Source organism: Corapipo altera, unplaced genomic scaffold (assembly GCF_003945725.1).
Source record: "Corapipo altera isolate COAL_440 unplaced genomic scaffold, ASM394572v1 79, whole genome shotgun sequence".
NCBI lineage: Eukaryota > Metazoa > Chordata > Aves > Passeriformes > Pipridae > Corapipo > Corapipo altera.
Genome location: NW_020884927.1, coordinates 4,805,077 through 4,812,008, shown reverse-complemented (window position 1 = coordinate 4,812,008; position 6,932 = coordinate 4,805,077). Strand labels below are relative to the sequence as shown.

Here is a 6,932-nt window from a genome sequence, read left to right as displayed (position 1 = left end):
CCTCACATCAATTTCATGGAGTTTGAGTTAAGCCCTAAGAAAACATTGATTTCATTAGTGAGTTTAAAATAGACATGTATTTAAAAAGATTTACTTGTTCCTTTTACACAGTTCAGAGACTCAGATTCTACTACCTGTTTCTGTAGTTCTGTAATAGTAAGAGTACAGACTTTGGCATGGATTCCAAGGAGAGTCTCATATCATTATAAACTCATTCTCACTTTCTCTCTAACTCAAACAATGTAGAAAGCAATTAATTATTAAAACAATCCAATAGCTTGAACATATGAAGTGAAATTTTGCAATGATTGAGGGAGCGTTAGAACCTGTATCTACTAACATTTCTCTGTGATAAGCTTCATGTGCTATTAAATTCCACTGAAGTCTTTCTAGTAAAAATCACTGTAGTCACACACAAAAAAAAGGCACCCTATTTTATATGCTTAAAAGACTTATATGTAAGTAAATAAACTTTAATCTTGGGGTGGGGGTAGAGGAGACTAGGTGAAGGAGTGAAGGAAAAGGTATGGAGGAAAGGTGTTTTAAGATCTGTATTTTTCATTCTCACTATTCAATCTATTTTAAATTACAAAAAACTGATTTTTCCCCAGGGTGAGTTTGTTTTGCCCAACAACAATAGTTGGCAAGCCATCTCCTGTCTTAACTCCTGAGCTTTCCCACCGTGTTTTGACCACCACCACATAGGACAAGGTGGGGGAGTGAGTGGCTGGCTGTTAGCCAAGGCTGAGCCCCCACGCCTCTCAGCACTGATACAGAAACATCCCAAAAGGTATTATACTTCTCTTAACATATTGGTCTCACACTGGGGGACACTGATGTCACATAAACTAAATTTGGGTTAATGCATGCAGCTAAGCCTGTATAATATTTGACTTCAGCTCTCCACAAACAACTACAGATTCAAGACATACAACCTCGGTTCACTGAAGTTTCGACCTGGAAGTGCAGACCTCTGCTTGCAAGTTAGTAAGGGGAAGAAAAAAGCCCAAACGATTCCTCCAAATAGGGAAAATTATCATTGGTAGCTGATCCTCAAAGAATGTAATTTTAAAAGGAAGAAAAGATGCATTAAAAAAAAAAGAATATTGAAAAAGATTAAAAAAGAATAGTTTTAAAATCAGCTACAATTTCAAATAAAGTAAGTAAACAATAAGTTAAAAGTTCCAATGACCTGACTGGGTTATGGAAATAGTTTCATAAGATTATCTAACAGTGAGTCATTAAAACATGGCCACTTCAACCTACACAAAAGACAGTCTCACAGAAACAAGGCACGACAGTCTGCTGAGCTCTCTCAGAGGCTACAAAAGCTCAAAGGTAAACTTTATAAGGGTGCCAAATTATTTTTTCACATATTTAAAACTTCTCAGAGACAGTAAGTCATGCGAACGATAAACACCCCACCATACAATATAGATTCTCACTGGTAAGAAGGAAAACAACCCAAGAGGACCCTGATACAAGTCTTGAAGTCATGGGACAAAATCACAAATCAGCGCTTTCTGAATGCCTGGGCTGTAACTCCTAGAAGAGATGTGTGATGCCAGAGGAGCCCCTGCTCACTGAAAAGGGTCACACCTATGAGGGTTGGGTGAAAGGATCAAGGATTCCGGAGCTTTGGCTGTAGATCAACAATTATACTGAACTATGACCTTGCTTGATTCTGTTCTAGGTGAACAGCTGAGTAGAGACGGTGCTTCTTCACAACCTGGTCAGTCACAAATGTCCCTTCAGAAAAGGCCTGAGCCATGTAAGCTTTGTTTTTAAAATACAGCAAATATATATATATGTATATATAATACAGCTTTTTGTCAGACTAAATTTGTGAGAGAAAACCAACAAACTTAATAAAAAGCCAACAAAAATACTAAAGAACCTTTGGGAAGTTCCGTAGCCATTCAATAAAATGCGTCAGGTAGAACACGTATTGTAACTGAGGATGGAGAGACCTACAGTGCAAAACTGAAGAGTTTTGCAGACACCTGCCCTGCACGTGGCTGTGCTGAGTTCTCTCTGCCCAAACCTGGCTAAACACAGACCTGTTTGCTATGTCACTGCTCACTGATGACCCCTCCTGCCCTGTGACAGTCATCTCTGCAGTAAGTGAGCAATTCCTGTCTCAGTGCTGGAGAAGTGGAGAGTGAAACAGGAAAGAAAGTGTGTATTGTGAACTCTTAACTCTGTTACTGCTATGCTGGCCGTGTTGATTCCTCCTTTATTAAGCAAAAATAGAATCAGATCACTGATCTTACATAGAACAAAGAAAATTTGGCTATACATTTGTTTCACTGGGATTACTTTAGATCTTTAAAACATGATATTGTACAGTAGAGCTATTCATGGAAGACTTGGAAATAAAGTTAGGGGAAACCTTGAGATGCCAGTTAAGTTCTCTGGATTCCACTGAGGTCATTGGAAATTCAGTAGAGGCTTTTTCTTAGCTTGGCCTGGTTCAGCTGTTATTTGTTATCTTTACCAATTCTCATATTTTACATCTCTAGAAGAGGTTTGCCAGCTGCTGCATATACAGCTATTGTACAACATAAGCTGGTATAGTATATAGGACAATTATTCATTTAAATAGGTCTATTAATCATTATAGTTTGTCATTTGGCACATAAAATGGGCTTGTATTCATTTTTTTTCTGTATGAAGTAGGCATTTTAAAATCTTTCACTGTCAAACAAGCCTGTTACACAGGCAGTGCAATCTTTAATGCTGTTTATTTATCAAACTTAATGTAATAGGATTCCTTGACATGGTACACTGATGAAGAAGTGAGGTTCATTTTCAGAATGCTGAGAAAGTGAACATCTAGTAGCTGATATTCTTCGCACTCTCTGTAATGCACAAATATGTACTGCCTCAACGGGCAATAATTCTACGGCAACCCACAGGTTTTGTAAAATGCAATGGAAAAGCTCACTGTAAGACCTGTTAATCACTGAAAAGTGATATTATAAGCTACAGCTGCGGTCCAGTGATTCACAGATCTGGTAATAAACCAGTGACAGATGATCTCAGTTGTTGCAATATAAGAAGCATTAGCAACTCCTGGATTTAGGTAAAATGGTGTATTATATATCCTAACTAAGAGATTGGTATGTAAAAACAATTCCCTCCTGCAATGATATGCAGCTTCTCATGGTCTCCAGAGGAAACAAGATCTTTTTTAGTTCATACCGCAATAAAAAACAAACCAAGTTGGGTTTTTTTGTTTGTTCTTTTTACGGGAGAGAATAAAAAGCATTACAAATCACTGTTACCAGTACAGCAAAACTTTAAATGTTCTGTGTGATAAATGTTTACTGTAGGTTATATGTGCATGAGATCTGCAATTGTACTTTCTCTATTTGTCAGGTGCAATTACTTACTATGTACTAAAGCACACAAACAAAAGCACAAAACCCATTTACACAGTGTTAATTACATTACTTTTGACAATCAAAATAAGATGACTGTCCAACTTCTTTCTTTCCCAAGCCCAACCTCCTCTATCTTATTATAAGAGAGATGAAAAGTCTTTGGGTAGAATTCAGGAGCAGAGTTCAATCAAGAGATATATTAAAATAAAAAAGAAGATAATATTACCACAGTGTATACACACTCACACAAGGATTTTTTATATTTCTCAAGTACCATTGTTAAAAAAGCAGAATTGCAGTGTTTATCACAGGTATAGTGACTTTTGCAAGAACAGGCACAATATTTTATAGTGTTCCTGTCAATAGATCTTTCCACTCATAATACAACTCGTTAGGGAATGTGTGGATACATAAACCAGAATTTTCCAAAAGCAAGTGATAAGCCACCAAATACAGAAGTGATTCTGATATTCAGACAATATTTATAGTGACTCCTATAAATGCAAAGTAAAAGAGATCACGACAAGAGCTAGTTCTTCAAATATTGCACAAAGCACTGAGCAGATACATCCACCTTTTCCCAGACTAGGAAAACAACTTTGTAAGTAGCTAGTCCCTGTTCCACGGTGATTTGGCCAAAAAAAGAATGGTGATCTAAACCAACAGCAAACAAACAAAAAAAAATTCCAGTTTGTTTTGGTTTTGGGTTTGTTTTTTTTTCTAAAAACATTCCCATGGGAGAAAATATAACTATATTTTTTTCTACATGAAAATGAGAGAGAACAGACTTACCAGAGAGCAGCCTTGTGATACAGGGTTAAGCTGGCTCTTAAAACAGGCACAGGTGGAATCTGAATGTGCTCATCTTACCTGTTGGGGGGGGGAGGGTAAGTAAACACTAACCAGCAGTATAGAAGGGAGGTATGGCTCTCTAAAATAACTCAGTAAATCTGACTCACCCCAGGTGTGTTTCTCTTTTCCTTCAGTTATCTCTGCGACTCAGCCACCCTTTTGGCAAGGCAGTGTGTTTTGCTGAATCAGCAGACAGGTGAACAAAGGAAAAGCAGTTTGGTTCTGGTTGGCACCCTGAGAGGTGCAGGAATGGGCCAGGCAACCAGCAGTGCCAGCAATGGGGAAGGGATGGGCAAGAGCAAGGCTTGTGCCTCTTCAGGCACAGTGAATTTTTAGACTGCTTCAGCTCCAAATCCATCTGCAGTGTCAGGTGCCTTGCCCCAAAAGATACTTAAAACAACAGCTTAAAGAGGAAACTGCATCTGCAGGCCAAACAAATGAGCCTTGGTTTCTTATATCCTAGATCACTCTTTTATACTTTGCCATTGAAACAGAGAAGGAATTACTGGAGGAATTACTTTTTCTCCAAAACTCAGTCTTTTTGCAGAAAAGGAAGCGCTTTTTTCCCCAGTCAGCCCTGAGAACATCAACATATGGAGCCTGTTAGACATAAGGGAGAGTGCAATGTGTTTTGAGAAAATTCTCAGTTTTCTAACCTAGATAATGTCAGCAGAAATTGCTTTATTTGCATTGCATATTATCAAAGCCAAGAGAAGAAAATATATTACAAAAAAAAGGTATTTTTGTAGATCATACAAGAATAAAATTTTAAGAAGACAAGACATATCTGGAGAAGAACTAAATGCCATTTTTAAAGGTTTATATTTTAATTGAATCCAAGATGCTCAAGTAAGCCTTTTCTTAAGGTATATATCCCTAATAAATGTCATTCAATAAGAAATAGAGGGGAGAGGATTGAGTTTTTTTCAATCCTAACTCTAAAGCATTCACACAGAAAAGCACATACATGAAGTCTCTTTAACTAAAAGTAAGAATAAATAAATTTTAAAAGGCTGTTAAGAATTACTACAATATATTTAATCCATCAAATACATCTTCTCTGTGTTTCTTTGAGCCTGAAGTAGAAAAACATAAATAGAATCTCCTGTGGGTGTGGAGCTATAATATCTGGTTCTTCTCTTACCTCCATCTTTCCTTCATTTCTCGCTATATAGGTTGGAATTGCACCGTAACAGTCTTGCTCTTTCTGAAATGAACAGCAATTTTGACAGTAGACATGCCCAAGCATCATGACTAGAATATATCATATTTCAGTGATTTGTTTTTTCTTTTGGGGGTGGGGGGACAGGATCATGACAAAAAAATCCAGCAGAAAAAAATCTTTCAAATGTGTGGCATCCCTCCCCATCCAAATGTTTTTTGGTAGCAACACTGACCACAGAGCAATAAGGTGTCATTTATCATCCATTCTACAAGAAAAATATAGCTGACTGTTGTCACAAAGAAATGTGGCTTCAAAGTCTTGAGAAAAAAAAATAAAGAAAAAGTTAATGAGAGTATAATGTCCTTTAGAACTCTGGGAAAACAGAAATAGAGTTTTAAAATCCTCAAGTTTAAGGTCTTTGCACCTTCCCTTTATTTATTTACATATGTTTTCATAAAAAAGAAACAATTTAATGCTGGGATAAATGTATGGAGTCCTATTTCATAGTCACAATGTTCTGCTAAAAAAAAGGCCCACCAAAACAAAGCAGCAAATAAAAGTACTATTTTTTTCTATAAACTGATATTTCATTTTGTTAATTACTGCAGTAAAATAATAAAAACTCCTTAAATTCTGGATTCTTCAAACCCTCCCCACCTCAAAACTATTTACTAGTACTAAAAGAAACATCTGCACTGAAGTATTGACTAAAACAGTGCTGTTAATTGATTGTCCTCTATTTCATGCCAAAAATTATTTAAAATTAATTCTATCATAGAAGATTCATGGTCTGCTACAATTCTGAGGACAGAAGTGAAGAATGCTTTTATGGTATTTTTCAACTTCTCTCCCTATTTCAGATAAAACCATGAGGAAAAGAAGGTTTTATTTTTAATAACCCAAAACTTTGAAATTCAATAAAAGAAGTATGATGTGAACCCTGTGAAAGTTCATACTAGTTCCAATTAAAAACATCAGTTAGCCTATAGGAAAAGAAAAACAAATCAGACAGGAGAACTTCACAGCAGATATAGAAACAAGGTGCTGTATTCTAGTTCCAATAGCCATAAAACAAAACTATCAACGCCTCAGATCCCAGCAGTAGTTCATAATTATGTTTTCTAAATTCGTTGTTTGGTTCTACGGTAACACCATAGCAACCCAACTGCAAAAAAAGTAGAATTTATAAAGCAAGTGTTGTGGAGGAAAACTAGTGATGCAAGGGCTGACATCGGTCATTTATTTGGCAGACAGACTTTGGAAAGACAATCAGATTTCACTTGTTCCAGTTGTCCATAAGATGTTTGGTGCCTTGGGTTAGAAATATGTTCTTCACCTGGAACTGTTGTTAGCACAGCAGGATTCTTTCCCTGAATTAGCAGAGCAGAGCAGAACACCTCTGTTTGCTTTGAGCACTGCTTGCTGCTGTTCTGTAGCCATTTCAGAACAAACACCTCACCCTTTCAGACACAGGGGGTCTGGCTTTGCAAAAATGAAGCTGATTTGATTTGTGACATTCTTGTGGTTTC

General features: G+C 36.8%; 1 long non-coding RNA gene across 1 annotated transcript; it reads left to right on the top strand.

The window, feature by feature from the left end:
• Nucleotides 1–615: 615 nt before the first annotated feature.
• LOC113954375 lies at nucleotides 616–4,695 on the top strand. Its single transcript, XR_003530182.1, has 3 exons — nucleotides 616–790; nucleotides 1,694–1,771; nucleotides 4,373–4,695. It is a non-coding gene; the product is annotated as an uncharacterized LOC113954375 (long non-coding RNA).
• The last annotated feature ends 2,237 nt before the right edge of the window (nucleotides 4,696–6,932 follow it).